At 40.3% G+C, this 17,623-nt stretch overlaps 1 long non-coding RNA gene and 1 other non-coding gene across 2 annotated transcripts in view; both read right to left on the reverse strand.

Moving 5' to 3' along the window:
- Window positions 1–17,623, reverse strand: part of A230057D06Rik (RIKEN cDNA A230057D06 gene) — a 221,725-nt gene that overhangs the window by 7,253 nt on the left and 196,849 nt on the right. Inside the window, exon 7 of the long non-coding RNA NR_015533.2 lies at window positions 1,544–1,642. This is a non-coding gene — a long non-coding RNA (RIKEN cDNA A230057D06 gene). The remainder of the gene's footprint in view (window positions 1–1,543; window positions 1,643–17,623) is intronic.
- Mir344d-3 (microRNA 344d-3) lies at window positions 13,147–13,226 on the reverse strand. The gene has a single exon (NR_037209.1). It is a non-coding gene; the product is annotated as a microRNA 344d-3 (primary transcript).

Below are 17,623 nucleotides of genomic sequence, written 5' to 3' on the forward strand. Positions count from 1 at the left end.
TTGTTTCAGTGTATCTAGTTTTATGTGGAGTTCCTTGATCCACATGGACTTGAGCTTTGGACACATAGAGAAGAATGAATCAATTTGCTTTTGTCTACATTTTAAATGCCAGTTGAACCACCACTATTCTTTTAAAATGCTGTCTTTTTTCCCCTGGATGGTTTTAGTTTCTTTGTCAAAGATCAAGTGACATAGGTGTGTGGCTTCATTTCTGGGTCTTCAATTCCATTCCACTGATCTACCTGTCTGTCACTGTACAAGTACCATGCAGTTTTTATGACAGTTTCTCTGTAGTTCAACTTGAGATCAGGGATGGTGATTCCACCAGAGATTTTTTTATTGTTGAAAGTAGTTTTTGATATCCTTTCTTTTTTTCCAAATGATTTGAGAATTGCTCTTTCCAACTCCGTGAAGAATTGAGTTGGATTTTTTGTAGGGATTTCATTGAATATGTATATTGCTTTCAGCAAAGTGGCCATTTTTCCTGCCATGAAAACAATGTTAATATGCTGTTATTATTCACATCAAAATATGGTATTTGTGGAATTTTTAATGTGTGGGTTTTTTCTATTTTTATTGAATATTTTCTTTATTTGTATTTCAAATGTTATATCATTTCCCTACTTCCCCTCCAGAAATCCCCTATCCAATAATTCCTCTCACTGCTTCTATTAATCTGTTCCCCTACCCTCCCACCCAAATCCACCTCCCTTCCCTGGCATTCCCCTACACTGGGGGATCAAGCCTTCTCAGGACCAAGGGTCTCTTCTCCCATTGATGCCTGACAAGGTTGCCCACTGCTAGCTATGAAGCTGGAGACATGGGATTCTCAATTGGTTGGTGATTTAGTCTTTAGGAGCTCTGTGAGTGGGTCTGGTTGCTCGATATTGTTGTTCTTCCTCTGGGGTTACAAACCCTCTTGAATTCCTTAATGTTTTTGTATTAAAGAGGTCAGGGCATTTTCTGATACATATAAAGCTCTAATGTGATTTCTACTGTCAGGAATATATTAACAATATATTAATCAAAGTAATACAGTATCATAAATATTCAGAATAAATGTGAGGGACCTGATCTCTAAAGACAGATTAAAAAATCTTTTTTTTTATCTTTTGACTCAAGGTATCCACAAGTACAAGGTAACAATGAAAACTGTCCATTTCTTCCTTTGCATGCTGTAATACCATGGTGGAGATGATCAGGCCATAATTTATTTCCCTCAAGGGCTCATGACTCTGCTGAGCAATTAGGTAACAAAAGACTGACCTGGAAGAAAAACCAGGCTAGAAAATCTAGTAAACTACAAAAAAATAATAATAACAGAATAAACAATGGTTGTATTTTTGAATGTCTTTGACATTAATGGTAGCATGTTTCCAGCATAACTGTCCCATTACAGCTTTGATTCTGGGTATTGTGGTTTCTGTTTCTGTTAGGTATATCTAATTTTTTCTTAGAATCCAGGGTGGGATGCTGAGGACATTTCCTGCTGTAGCAGTTCTCACAGTGTTTTACCTAAGAATATAAAAATGTCAGAAATTACCTAGTCTCTGTCAAAAGCTGAAGATTGATCTTGTAACTTCTTTGCAGAAGACATGCCCTCTATAACTGAGACAAGGAAGTCAAACTCCAAAGCAGATGCCTGAAATGTTGAACAAAATAAGGAGCTAAGCAATCACTGCTTGTAGATTGTGACATGAACAAGCACAGTCTTTGGAGCTTTCCACTGGCCGTCTGCTGACAGTGACACCAGCACTCTCTCTTTACTTTAGCACCTTGCTTTGTTTATATCCAGGACCAGATAAGACTTGGAGTATAGCCAGCAAAGGATTTTACTGATCAAATCCTTCTTAGCAGACAAATTTATTTGGTCTCCTTGCTTCTGATTGATGGAGAATGTGTATTCCAATGGAAGCAAAAATCCTCAATAAAATGTTCACTAACCTAACCCAAGAACACATCAAAACAATCATCCATCCTGACCAAGTAGGTTTCATCCCAGGGATGCAGGGATGGTTTAACATATGGAAATCCATCAACATAATCTACTATATAAATAAACTAAAAGACAAAAACCACGTGATCATCTCATTAGATGCAGAGAAAGCATTTGACAAAATCCAACACCCATTCGTGATATAAGTCTTGGAAAGATCAGGAATTCAAGGTCCTTACCTAAATATTATAAAAGCAATCTACAGCAAACCAGTAGCCAACATCAAACTAAATGGAGAGAATCTGGAAGCAATCGCACTAAAATCAGGGACTAGACAAGGCTGCCCACTTTCTCCCTACCTACTCAACATTGTACTTGAAGTCCTAGCCAGAGCAATTCGACAACAAGAGGATATCAAGGGAATACAAATTGGAAAGGAAGAAGTCACAATATCACTTTTTGCAGATGATATGATAGTATATATAAGTGACACTAAAAATTCCACCAGAGAACTCCAAAACCTGATAAACAGCTTCAGTGAAGTAGCTGGATATAAAATTAACTCAAATAAGCCTATGGCCTTTCTCTACACAAAGGCTTAACAGGCTGAGAAAGAAATTAGGGAAACAACACCCTTCTCAATAGTCACAAATAATATAAAATACCTTGACATTACTCTAACTAAAGAAGTGAAAGATCTGTATGATAAGAACTTCAAGTCTCTGAAGAAAGAAATTAAAAAAGATCTCCAAAGATGGAAAGATCTCCCATACTCGTGGATTGGCAGGATCAATATAGTAAAAATGGCTATCTTGCCAAAAGCAATCTACAGATTCAATGCAATCCCCATCAAAATTCCAACTCAGTTCTTCAACGAATTAGAAAGGGTGATCTGCAAATTAATCTGGAATAACAAAAAACCTAGGATAGCAAAAACTGTTCTCAAGGATAAAAGAACCTTTGGTGGAATCACCATGCCTGACCTAAAGCTGTACTACAGAGCAATTGTGATAAAAACTCCATGATACTGGTATAATGACAGACAAGTAGACGAATGGAATATAATTGAAGACACAGCAATGAACCCACACACCTATGGTCATGTGATCTTTGGCAAGGGAGCTAAAACCATCCTGTGGAAAAAAGACAGCATTTTCAACAAATGGTGCTGGGACAACTGGTGGTTATCATATAGAAGAACTCGAATTGATCCATTCCTATCTCCTTATACTAAGGTCAAATCTAAGTGGATCAAGGAATTCCACATAAAACCAGAGACAGTGAAACTTATAGAGGAGAAGGTGGGGAAAAGCCTGGAAGACATGGGCACAGGGGAATAATTCCTGAATAGAAAAGCAATGGCTTGTGCTGTAAGATCAAGAATCAACAAATGGGACCTCATAAAATTGCAAAGCTTCTGTTAGGCAAAAGACACCATCAATAAGACAAAAAGGCCACCAACATTTTGGGAAAGGACCTTTACCTATCCTAAATCAGATAGGGAACTAATATCCAATATATATAAAGAAGTCAAGAAGGTGAACTCCAAAAAAATCAAATAACCCCATTATAAATGGGGTGCAGAGCTTAACAAAGAATTCTCACCTGAGGAATACTGAATGGCTGAGAATCACCTGAAAAAATGTTTAACATCCTTAATCACCAGCAAAATGCAAATCAAAACAACCCCGAGATTCTGAAAGAAAATGAGATTTTGTATCTTGTGATTCATGCAAAAGAGTTGTCTATGAGCCTGGGGCCTAGAACAAAGCAGAACAGACAGGGCTGTTGTTAAGACATTCCTAAGAACAGCTTGATTGTACAAGCAGGGCTATCTTGTCTGCGTCAACACCACCTGGTCGGAACCTCCCCTCTGTCTACTGCCCCTTGAGGCCAAGTAAAGTCATACATCAACTGGTTGCTATGTGAACAAAGATAAGCCCCCAGCCCACAGGAACAAAATCCTGATGCCCTGTCATCTTTCTGTTAATGTTTGAATAAGCCAATAGTGTGTCGCTATGCTGAATTCCACACCCCTAAGCCCCTTACCCCATAAAAACCCCCAGCTTTTGAGCCTTGGGGCTGACATCTGTTATCTCCTGTGTGTGATGTATGTCGGTCTGGAGCTCCATCATTAAACGTCCTCATGTAATTACATCAAGAGATGGTAGTCTGTTCATGATTCTTGGATGCATGCCGAATCGGTAATTGGGTGGGGGTTTCCCCACTAGGTCTAACAATTTGGAGGTCCCACTGAGATCTGCGTGACACCTAAGAACCCCGAAGGACCCTTTGGAGGTATGTTTGTTTGTGTAAGTCTTGTATGTTGTCTGTTGTCTAAGTGTCTAAGTGTGGCACTGCTGAATTTGTGTCTTGGTTTTTCAGTTCTGAGATTGTGGGTTTGAATCCCACCTGTGTTACCAGTTCTGGTATTCTGTATTCTGGCAGCTGCCACTGTGGACTGTAAGGACCCTAGTGGCTGTGGGAGGACAATGGTCTATGGCTCCACAGGCTGCACCCCTGGAAGTCCTTCCAAGGGAGACCCTGGAGGGAGTGCCCAGGGTATGGAACAGTCAGGAGGACCTGCTGTTGCCTGGCAGAGTGAAAGAGAGAGAGAGAGAGAGAGAGTTCTCTCTGCCAGTGAGGGAGTGGACGTGGAATCCCACACTGTCAGGAAGAGAGTCAAGGTGGAATCTGACCCTGTCAGGAAATAGCATTTGGCTGGTTGTATAAGTCCAGATGTGGACGAGTGTGCTTATATATACTGGTGTCTTTTTTTTCTCTGTTGCTATCTTGTTTTTGTTTGTGATTTTGTCATGAGACACAGACACTGTACATCGGAGGTAAAGTAGAAGCCCTCCCTGCCTGTATGTCTGTATGTCTGTGTGTCTGTCTGTCTTGTTCATTTGTGTGTCCTCCATTGGACCAACTTCTAATTCTGCTTTGTTTTTGGTTTGTCTGGTTTCAAGTCTGGTTTTGGTCCCAAGGAGTTGACTGATTATCTTGGTTTGGTTTTAGGCCGGTTTCAGGTTCAGGGGGCCTTCCCATGGAGAGAGGTCCATTTGAGTTGGGCATGGTGACAGTGAGCTTCTCTAGAAATTGCGTGTAAGATGACCTATATTGGTCTTGCTTGTGTTTGTCATTTCGGTAGTACTATGATTTTATGGTGGTTGCCTGAAAAAAGGTTTCTGTGTGTGTCTTGTGTGTCTCTTTGTGTTCAGACTTAGACTAAAGACTGATGACAGTTTTTGAGTTCTGCCTTCTGGAATTAGCCTAAGAATCCTGTCAGATCCCTATGCTGACCACTTCCTTTCAGATCCTCAGCTGCCCTGCCTTCCACTCCAACACCAGGGAGCAGCCAGTGGATCACAATGGTCCCACCCATGGACCTGGAGCCTAGGGAAAAATGAGCTCGGGAAACCCGGAGCAAGAGATGGGTGGTCCCTAAGAAGTCAGTGGCCCTGGATGTTGTGGCTGCTGAAGAAAAAAGAAGAGGAGGCTGTGAGAGTGGCCGGTCAAGAGCACCACAGGTTCTCTGGTTGCTTCTCATTCCCCTGTCCCCTGCATCCTGTCTCTTGTTAACAGAAAAAAAAAAGTGCTTTCATTTTGAGATATCAGTGAACTGGTGCAGCCAGCTGTGAGAGCTGCACCCCCTTCTCTGCCCCACGTGTTTTCTCTTCTCAGGCACCGCCCTGTGCTGCTGGCAATGAGTCTGTTCCAAGCTCCAGTGAGGGAGGCATGCACCCACATGGGGCTTCTGTCCAAGGTAAGGAGCACCTGTGAGTCTAACTGCCAGGCTCTGATGAGGGTCTCATCTCTGTGGGACTAGAAAGTGCCCCAACAATCTGACTGGGGTAATAGGAAGTTACAGAAGTTAAGAGAAGGACAGGGTAAGTCTGTAAGAAAGTTAGCATAAGTTGATAAGAAAGTGCAGAGGAAGAGAAACAAAAGAAGGATAGAGGTCTGCAAAGAAGAGCTGAGAGCAAAGCTTCAGCAGACTCAGAAGAGATAGGTTAACAGTGAGGAGAAGTAAAAATAGAGATGAAGGAGATTAGAGAGGTCTGAGATGAGAGAGATACTCTAAATGAGAAATATTTAGAAGAGAAACCAGTAAAATGAGGCTGACAAAGACAGAGACCAGAGTCAGAATCAGAGATGTGCTGTGAGACAGAAAGATAAACCAGGGTAGAGACAAACTATGAGAGAAGATAAGTGACAGAATATAGATGTGATAATTAGATAACATCCAAAGGAAGCAAAGACAAGGAGGAGGAACAAAAAGATATATATATATATATATATATATAGAGAGAGAGAGAGAGAGAGAGAGAGAACATTATATGAGATCTCCATTACAGTTAGGAAACTAGACAATTTGGCACATGGTAATAATACTAGCACTTAGAAATGATCTGTAAGAAATAGGAAGCCAAAAAAAAAAAAAAAAAAGGGCACTGGGTGAGAGACTGCCCCAACAAAAAGAAGAGTACCCCCCCATGACTAAACCCTTCACCTGTTTGTGGCTAAAAGTAAAGAGATAGCAAAAGGGTGCTAACACAGAAGCTGAGTCCTTAGAAGAAGCCGGTGGCCTACCTGTCAAAGCAGCTAGAAAAGAGACTGTGTTTCATATTCCCCTACCAACCAGTGCAAAACGAGTTAAAATTTTTCCTGGGCACTGCGGGCTTTTGCAGATTGTGGATTCCAGGCTTTGCTAAATTAAAGAGATAAACAGCCCTTTGTATAGAAAAATAAAATACAACCTTGGATGGCCTTGGATGCTATTAAGACTTCCCTAATGTCGTTCCCAGCTTTGGGACTCCTAGATGTGACTGAGAACAATGGTATTGCCAAAGAGGTGCTTGCTCAGAGATTGGGACCCTGGAAAAGACCTGTGGCATACTTGTAAAAAATTATACCTGGTGACTGTAAGATGGTCTGCTTGTCTGCATATTGTGGCTTCTGGTCAAGAATGCAGATAAATGGACTCTGAGGCAAAACTTGGCACATGGCCTAGAAAGTGTAGTTTTAGCCCCCCTGACCGATGGCTGACTAACGCTCTTGAAAACATTATCCAACCATTCCCCTGACCAATGGACAAATTATCAAAGCTTTTTGTTGACTGAATGAGTAAACTTTGCTCCCCCTGCTAACCTGACAAGACTTCACCTACTCATCACTGCTCTGACATTCTGGTAGAAGAAACTGATACTCAAAATGATCTGAAGGATCAGATCAGCCTTGGTCTGAGAGTTTGAGCTGGTACACAGATGGCAGTAGCCTCATGGATGAAGGTAAGCAGAAGGCAGGGACAACAGTGCAGTGGTGGACAGAAAGCAAGTGATCTAGGCCAGCAGCCTCCCTGAAGGGACTTCAGCCCAAAAAGCTGAACTTGTGGCTTTGATACAAGCTCTATAAATGGCAAAAGAAAACTCTACACTGACAGCAGGTATGCTTTTGCCACTGTACGGAGCACTATACAGACAAAGAGGGCTGTTGACATCTGCAGAGAAAGATCTAAGATGCTGTGGCTAAAAGAAATCAGATGGCAGATCTAACAGCCAAACAGTCATCCCAAAGAGCAATAATCCTGACAGTCTGAAGACTATCAGGTGACTGGTAGAAAAAAAAAAACCCTGTATAAAATAGTAAAAACTAAAGGAAGAAAACTAGTCCTCCCATGGGAAGACAGACCTGACATCTACTGGGAAATAGACTTTACTGAGAAAAATGTGTGCATGAATACCTTCTGGGTTTTGTGAATATCCTCAAGATAGATAGAAGCTTTTCCCTGTAAAAATGAGACTGCTCAGATAGTCATCAAGAAGATTATTAAAGAAAAATTTTCCAAGGTTCAGAGTGCTAAAAACAATAATAGTGGCAGAAAATGGCCCTGCCTTTGTTGTCCAGGTAAGTCAAGGTGTGGCCAAGTATTTAGAGGTCAAATAAAAATTATATTGTGTGTACAGACCTCAGAGCTCAGGACAGATAAAAAGAATAAATAGAACTCTAAAACAGACCTTGACAAAATTAATCATAGAGACTGGCACAGACTTGGTGCTCCTTCCCCTTGCCCTATTTGGAACTAAAAATACTCCCTCTTGATTCAGTCTTACTCTTTTTGAGATCCTTTATGGGGCTCCTATGCCCATAACTGTCTAAAATGATGTGTTTAAACCTATGTTGTTGTAATAATAATCTGTATGCTAAGTTAAAAGCCTTGCAGGTGGTACAGAAAGAAGTCTGGTCTCAAATGGCTACAGTGAATGAGCTGGGTACCCCAAAGACATCTCACCAGTTCCAGCCAGAGATCTGATCTACGTGCACCTACCTTATGCCCAGACCCTCAAGCCTCGCTAAAAGGGTCCCTGCCATGTTAAAGATAGAGTAAATGCAGTATTCTCCACATAGAGATATAGACTTCTGAAATTCTAAGGTTAGAATTACTTAGTAGAAGAAGAGGGGAATGAAAAAAAATGATATTTTGTATCTTGTGATTCTTGCAAAAGAGTTGTCTATGACCCCCCCCCCCCCAGCCTGGAGCCTAGAACAAAGCAGAACAGACAGGGCTGTTGTTAAGTCATTCCTAAGAACAGTTTGATTGTACAAGCAGGGCTATTTTGTCTGGGTCAACACCACCTGGTCGGAACCTCCCCTCTGTCTACTGCCCCTTGAAGCCAGGTAAAGTCATAAATCAACTGGTTGCTATGTGAACAATAATAAGCCCCCAGCCAACAGGAACAAATTCCTGATGCCCTGTTAATCTTTCTGTTAATGTTTGAATAAGCCAATAGTGTGTCACCTTGCTGAATTCCACACCCCTAAGCCCCTTACCCCATAAAAACCCCTAGCTTTCAAGCCTGGGGGCCAACATCTGTTATCCCCTGTGTAGGATGCATGTCTGTCTGGAGCTCCATCATTAAACGTCCTCATGTAATTACATCAAGAGATAGTAGTCTGTTCGTGATTCTTGGGTGCATGCCGAATCGGGAATTGGGTGGGGGTTTCCCCACTAGGTATAACAATTCCACCTCACACCAGTCAGAATGCCTAAGATCAAAAATTCTGGTGACTGCAGAGGCTGGCGAGGATATAGAGAAAGAGGAACACTCCTCCATTGTTGGTGGGATTGCAAGCTTGTACAACCACTCTGGAAATCAGTCTGGCAGTTCCTCAAAAAATTGGACATAGTACTACCAGAGGACCCCGCAATACCTCTCCTGGGCATATATCCAGAAGATGTTCCAACTGGTAAGAAGGACACATGCTCCACTATGTTCATAGTAGCCTTATTTATAATATCCAGAAGTTGAAAAGAACCCACATGTCCCTCAAAAGAGGAATGGATACAGAAAATGTGGTACATTTACACAATGGAGTACTACTCAGCTATTGAAAAGAATGATTTTATGAAATTCCTAGGCAAACGGATGGTCCTGGAGGGCATCATCCTGAGTGAAGTAACCCAATCACAAAAGAACTTACATGATATGTACTCACTGATAAGTGGATATTAGCCCAGATTCTTAGAATACCCAAGATATAAGATACAATTTGTGAAACTCATGACACTCAAGAAGAACCAAGACCAAAATGTGGACATGTTTCCCCTTCTTAGAATTGGGAACAAAACACCCAAGGAAGGAGTTACAGAGACAAAGTTTGGAGCTGACGCAAAAGGATGGGCCTTCTAGAGATGGGCCATACCCAGGGATCCATCCCATAATCAGCCTCCAAATGCTGACACCATTGCATACACTAGCAAGATTTTGCTGAAAGGACCCTGATATAGCTGTGTCTTTTGATACTATGCCAGGGCCTAGCAAACACAAAAGTGGATACTCACAGTTAGCTATTGGATCGATCACAGCTCCCTCCCCAAATTGAGGAGCTAGAGAAAGTACCCAAGGAGCTAAAGGATTCTGCAACCTTATAGGCAGAACAACAATATGAACTAACCAGTACCCCCCAGATTTCGTGTCTCTAGCTGCATATGAATCAGAAGATGGCTTAGTCAGCCATCATTGGAAAGAGAGGCCCATTGGTCATGCAAACTTCATGTGCCTCAGTATAGGGGAACGCTAGGGCCAAGACATGGGAGTGAGTGGGTAGGGGAGTGAGGTAGGAGGGTATGGGGGACTTTTGGGATAGCACTGAAAATGTAAATGAAGGAAATTCCTAATAAAAAATAAAGTGAAAAAAAAAGAATAACAAATAAATGATCAGACTTTGAAAAAAAAGAAAATAGAGTCAGATATAATCAAGAGGGAGATCTCATATCTGGGCCTGGACATCAAATCCTGCAGTAACTTTGGAGATCCATTAGGTGCTGGTGATTCACCTCTTGGCCCCCTCCCTCCTGGGTTTTCTTCTGGAAACAAATATATATAAAGTGGCTGGCAGGAAATCTGTTTTTACATTCATCTCTCTATAGCGACCAACAGAATAACAAGTCACTGGAAACTTGGAGTTATTCATATATCTAGGTGTCCATTCCCTGCTCCACACCTACTCAGTTTTTGTTTACATGAAATGCTGGTGTGCCTCATACAATTGTATAATATTATGTGGTTTTGAATGCTGAAAATGATGTCCACATACTTGTGAATATTCTCAACAAAACATGGTGTGTTTGGAATAAGGTCACACTGAAAAGTATTGTGTTCAATTTCTTCTTTTACATGCTCTAATACCAAGGTGGAGATCACCAAAATATGATGTATTGCTTTCCTTAAAGGGGTCATAGCCCCCATAAGCAGTTATTTAGCACAAAATTGACTCTGAAAAGCTCTCATCTAGACAATCTAGTAATTAAAACAAAAATGACAGTATAAAAATGTGGTGAGAGTAACTGCACAGGAACTAGTGGCAAAGGAATCAGAGCATGGAAACTGAAACAAACAAGCACTGTTCCTGCAACTTTACACTGGTTTTGTCTCCTGTCTGTTACAGAAGCACTCACTCTCCCTTCTCTTTAGCCCATACAGGTTGTATCCAGGACAGCTAAGTCCTGGAATATAGCGAACAGTTTGACGGTTCAAATTCTTCCCAGAAGACAAGTTTATTTGCTCTCCTTGCTTTTGATTGATGCATTCAAATGATAAATGAATCTGATCCAATCAGGAGAGTAATCTCATATCTAGGATTGGACATCAAATCCTGCTGAAATCTTGGAGATCTCCATCAGTGCTGCTGATTCGTACATCAAATCCTCCTCCCTGGGTTCCCTTATGGAAATATAAAAAAATTGAACGTGGATAGCAGCAAAAAAGTTTTAAATCAATGGAGGAGTGACAGAAGGGACTGAAGGATCTATAGGCCTTTGCATCTTCATGGTGGGAGCTACAGTATCAACAACCCACACCCAGGAATTTCTAGGAGACTAGACCACCAACCAAAGAAAACACATGGAGGGACCCAGGGATATGGCTGCATATGTGGCAGAGGATGGACTTGATGGACCTCAGTACAAGGAGTGGTCCTTTGGCATGAGGGTGTTTGATGCCCCAGTGTAGGGAAGTGCCAGGATTGTAGGTGCTGCGGGCCCACTCCCATAGAGGCAAGGGGACAGGAGATAGGAATGGGGATTTCTTAAAGTGAGACCTGGAATAGGAATAACATTTGAATTGTAAATAATGAAAAGAAACCAATATAAAGAAATAAAAATCCTTGAACTTAGCCAGCAGCCTAATTGACCATATCTCCCCTTGCAGACAAATATATTTGCTCTATTTCTTCTAATAGATTGAGAATGTGCATTCAAATTGAGAATGGAAACAGGCCCAATCAGGAGAGAAATATCATATCTAGGCATGGACATCAAAACTTGCTGTAATATTGGAGAACTCTATCAGTCTGTTGATTCATTTCTTACCCCCTGCCTCTTCCCTAAGTTTCCTTATGGAAGTAGAAAAACCAAAAGTGAGTGGCAGAAAAACTATTTTTAACTACTTCTATCTACTATGACCAAGAGAAATACAAGTCAGTGAAATCCTGTAGATGTTCCTATTTGTGGCTTCTATTGCCTAGATCCAAGCCATTTGCCAAAGATGTTCTGTTTCTTTTTGAACCAAAAAGACTGTTACTTTTACCATGCAAATTTTCTGCTTGCTAACTAATACCAGGATTTCTGTGTCTCCTTCACTAATTGCTTCTGTTGTAAACTCTGATTATAGAATTTCTTAGAAAATGTAATATCTAATATTGTAAGCATAAGAGAGCTTTTAGAATTATAGTGCCACATTCTGCCCATGGATTTCTCCAAGCATACTTAGTTTGTATGAAATGCTGGAGTGTCTCATATAATTCCACACTATGTGGTGGAATTCAGTGCTAAAAACAATGTTTATATGATGTATTTGGTACAATTAATGGGGTTGTAAGGTGCCAGGATATTTTCTGATGCATGTATAGTTATAAGGCATTTAAGACTGTCAGGAATATCTTCACCACAGTAAGAGAATTTCATAAATATCTAGGTTATACCACAAAAACTGGATCACTAAAGACAGAATGCAAATGACCAGAAAAGCATATAGGTCTAGAGGTATCCACTAGTACAAGGTCACTATGAAAATAACTGTCTTCATTTTCTTCTTTTACATGCTGTAATACCAAGATAGAGGTCAGCAAAATATGATCTTGTGATTCCCTTAAAGGGCTCCTGACCCCCCGTGAACTGTGATGTAGCAAAAGCCAGACTTGGAAAAATGACCACCTAGACAATCTAATGAATTAAAACAATAACAACACTCTAAACTATGGTTGTACCTATGGATGCCTTTTGCGAACAATGGCAGTAGGTTAAAAGAATCACTCTCCGAAGAGTACTTTGATTCTGGGTACTATATGATATGACTCTGGATTTTTCTGAGTGTTCATGGTGATTAGTTGAGAATATTTACTGCCAAAGGATTTCTCTCAGTAGCTGAATGAAAGATGTGAAGATGCGAGATATTACCTAGTCTCTGTCACAAGCTGTAGCTTGAATTTTGTATTTTATTTTCAGAAGACACAGCTCAACATGAAACAAGGAAGTAACATTTCAAATCAAATACCTGAATTTCCCATAGGGGGGTGACAGCTACGATATGAAACATGGAGTTAAGCAACCAGTGCATGGAGACTGAAATAAATAAGCACAGGCTTCCCAGCTTACCACTGGCTCTGTCTGCTGACAGTGACACAGCACTCTCCACTCTCCCTTCTCTTTAGCACCATTCAGTCTGGCAGTGGTTATATCCAGGACCAGATAAGTCCTGGAGTATAACCACTAGCCTGACTGATGAAATCTTCCCCTGCAAACAAATTTATTTGCTCTCCTTGCTTCTGATTGATGGAGAATGTGTATTCAAATAGAGAATGGCATCAGATCCAATCAGGAAAGAGATTTTATAACTAGGCATGCACATCAAATCCTGCTGTTACCATGGTGATCTCATCAGTGCTGCTGATTCATGCCCCAACCCTTCCACCCTGACTTCCCTTAAGAAAGCAGAAATATTGATAAAAAGATATCAGAAAAAGCTGTTTTTTACATTCTTCTTACTATATTACCAACAAAAAAAAACGTCAGTAGAACCTTTGAGCAGAGCACTTCCTATTTTTGGTTCCTTCTATTTAGATCCAGAGAGTTTGCCAGAATACCTCTCTTTCATTTTGGGCTTTTTTGTTGCCTGCTGAATAATTGTGATGTGCCTATGTCTCCCTCAGTGATTGATTATGTTGTTTTCTCTGATTATAGCCTTTCCTATTACAACAATATTTAATAGGGTATCATCAAAGTGGTTTTGGAATACTAAGTGCAATATTCTTCCTATATCCTGCTCCACCAGTACTCAATTTATAAGTGACAGTGAAGTGTCTCATAGATATGCACAATATTAAGAGGAAAACTAGAGTTGAAAATACTGTTCATATACTTTGGATAATTCCAACAATACATAGTATGTAGGAAATTTTAAACTGTGCTTATAAAGAAGACATAATTTTTTTGATTTACATATAGTTGCAAATTGTTTACTACTGTTAGGAATATCTGAATGAAAATACTACATTTAGTAAATATCAAGGTTATACCACAGAGACCTGGATGCTAAAGACAGAGTAGAAATAACTGAAATAAATATAGGTCTCGAGAAAGCCACTAGTAAAAGGTCCCCATGAAAACTATTGTGTTTATTTCTTTTTTGTATTGCATATAATATAAAAATGGAGATGTTCAGGAGATGGATGATGAATTGGTTTTCCTAAAGTGCTCATGACCCCCTAGATCATGTAGTTATTAATGAACTGACTTGGAAGAACAAAAATGCTAGAGATTCTTCTATATTGAACATAAAACACCAATATAAACAAGGGTTGAATAATTGAAAGTTTTATTTTATTTTTTTACCATTAATAAGAACATGCTGTCAGCATCACTGCCGAAAGGGTGAATATTTTCTGAGTATGGTAGTATCTTTGTCTCTTATTTAACTCAAGATTATTTCAGAAATATCATGATGGTATATTGAGGTCATTTGCTACCACAGCATTTCTCACAGTGTCTGACCTAAAGTTATGAAAATGTCAAAAATTTGCTAGTCTCCCTCATAAGCTGAAGCTTAATCTTGTATCTTCTTTGCAGAAGACATGACCCAAACTGACTAAGGCAAGGAATGGACACCAAAAGCTTATACCTGAATTTCACATGTGGTGACATTCCCTGTATAGAGACAAGGAATCATGTCATGTAATGGAGGCTCTGAAAAAAAACAAGAGCTATCCTTGCAACTGTCTACTGACTCCATCTTCTGTCAGTTACAGAAACACTCTTAAATTTCTTTAATAGCAAACAAGCAGGCTTTGGTTATACCCAGGACCAGATAAGTCCTGAAATATAGCCAGAAGCTTGACTGATAAAATCTTTTCTTGCAGACAAATTTATTGTCTCTTTCTATCTTTGTTTCTGATTGATGGGGTACATTCATCCAAACAAAGAATGGAATAATAAGATACAACCAAGAAGGAGATCATATAACTAGGCATGAACATCAAAGCATGCAGAAAACTTGGAGATCTCCATTAGTGCTGCTTATTTATACCTCACTTCTCCCTCCCTAGGTTCCCAGAAGAAAGCAGAAAAAATTTGAAAGTAGATGAATTGAGGAGGGACAGTATACATAAAATACTATGCTAGAGACACTAGCTCTGTGGGTACTGGTTAGTTCATATTGTTGTTCCACCTATAGGGTTGCAGACCCCTTCAGCTCCTTGGGTGTTTTCCCTAGCTTCTCCATTGGGGGCCCTGTGCTCCATCCAATAGCTGACTGTGAGCATCTACTTCTGTGTTTTCCAGGAACTGCCATAGACTCATACGAGACAGCTATACCAGGGTCCCTTCAGCAAAATCTTGCTGGAATATGCAATAGTGCCTGGGTTTGGTGGCTGATTATGGAATAGAGCTTGTGTCTCTGGCTGCATATGTAGCAGAAGATGGACTAGTCGGCCATCATGGGGAAGAGAGGCCCCTTGGTATTTCAAATTTTATCCGGTACAGGGGAATGCCAGGGCCAAGAAGTAGGAGTGGGTGGGTAGGAAAGCAGGGCAGGGGGAGGGTATAGGGAACTTTCAAGATAAGATTTGAAATGTATATAAAGAAAATATCTAATAAAAGAATGAGTTCATTTGTAAAAAAAAAAAAGAAAGAAAAAGAAAAGTAAAAAGAAAAGGAAAGTAAAAGGAAAGGAAAGGAAAGGAAAGGAAAGGAAAGGAAAGGAAAGGAAAAGGAAAAGGAAAGGAAAGGAAAGGAAAAGGAAAGGAAAGGAAAGGAAAGGAAAGGAAAGGAAAGGAAAGGAAAGGAAAGGAAAGGAAAGGAAAGGAAAAGGAAAAGGAAAGGAAAAGGAAAAGGAAAAGGAAAAGGAAAAGGAAAAGGAAAGGAAAGGAAAGGAAAGGAAAGGAAAAGGAAAAGGAAAAGGAAAAGGAAAAGGAAAAGGAAAAGGAAAAGGAAAAGGAAAGGAAAGGAAAGGAAAGGAAAGGAAAGGAAAGGAAAGGAAAAGGAAAAGGAAAGGAAAGGAAAAGGAAAAGGAAAAGGAAAGGAAAGAAAGGAATACTGCTCTAAATGGCCTATCTCCATTCAGTCTCTGTGCTCAGAGCTCAGGGACCTTCATGGAAAAGAAGGCAATGGACACTCTGAATAAGACAAAAAGGCAGCTAACAGATTGGGAAAAGTTCTTTCCCAATCCTAAATACAATAGAGGGCTAATATCCAATATATACAAAGAATTTAAGTAGTTAGACTCCAGAAAAACCAAATAATCCTATTAAAAAAATAACCCTATTAAAAATGGGGTACAGAGCTAAACAAATAAATCTCAACTGAGGAATACCAAAAGGTTGAGAAGCACCAAAAAAAAAAAAAAAAAAAGAAAAAGAAAAAGAAAAAAAAGTCTAACATCCTTAATCATCAGAAAAATACAAATCAAAACAACGCTGAGATTCAACCTGAAAGTAGTCAGGATGGCTAAGGGGAGAAACTCAGGTGACAACAGATTCTGGAGAGGATGTGGAGAAAGAGGAACACTTCTCCATTGCTGGTGGGATTGCAAGCTGGTACAATCACTCTGCAAAACAGTCTGGCAGTTCCTCAGAAAATTGAACAAAGCACTATCAGAGGATGCAGAAATATCACTCCTGGGCATTTACCCAGAAGATGCTCAAACTTGTAATAAGTACACATGTTTCACTATGTTCAAAAAAGCCTTATTTATAATAGCCAGAATCTGGAAAGAACCCAGTTGTCCCTCAGCGGAGAAATGGATGCAGAAAAAGTAGTACAATTACACAATGGAATACTACACAGCTATTCAAAACAATGAATTTATGGAATTCTTAGCCAAGTGGGTGAATCTGGAGGGTATCATCCTAAGTGAGGTAACTGAGTCACAAAAGAACACACTCACTGATAAGTGCATTTTAGCCCAGAAGCTCAGAATAGTCAAGACACAATTTGCAAAACACATAAAATTCAAGAAGGAAGACCAAAGTGTTTTCTAGGATCCTTCATACTAGGATCCTTCTTAGAAGGGGGAATAAAACACCCATGGAAGGAGTTACTGAGACAAACTTCAGAGCATAATGACCATCCAGAGACTGCCCAACCTGGGGATCCATCCCATAAACAGCCACCAAAACCAGACAGTATTGTGGATGCCAACAATAGCTTGCTGACAGAGTAATATAGCTAGTGATATAGCTATCTCCTGAGAGTCTCTGCCAGTGCCTGACAAATACAGAAGTGGATGCTCACAGCTATCTATTGGACAAAGCACAGGGTTCCAAATGAAAGAGCTAGAGAATGTACCCAAGGATCTAAAGGGGTTGCATCCCCATGGACGTAACAACAATATGACCTAAACAGTACTGCCAGAGCTCCCTGGGACTAAATCACCAACCAAAGAAAGCACATGGAGGAACTCATGGCTCTAGCTGCATATGTAGCAGAGGATGGCCTAGTTGGTTATCAATGGGAGGGAATGCCCCTAGTGCTATTAAGGTTCTATGCCCCAACTATAAGGAATGTCAGGGCCAGGAAGCAGGAGTGGGTGGGTTGGGGAGCAGGGGAAGGGGGAGGGGATACGGGATTTCAGAGGGGAAACTAGGAAAGGGAATAACATTTGAAATGTAAATTTAAAAATATCTAATAAAATT

The sequence above is a fragment of the Mus musculus genome, chromosome 7, assembly GCF_000001635.26.
Source record: "Mus musculus strain C57BL/6J chromosome 7, GRCm38.p6 C57BL/6J".
Taxonomy (NCBI): Eukaryota; Metazoa; Chordata; class Mammalia; order Rodentia; family Muridae; genus Mus; species Mus musculus.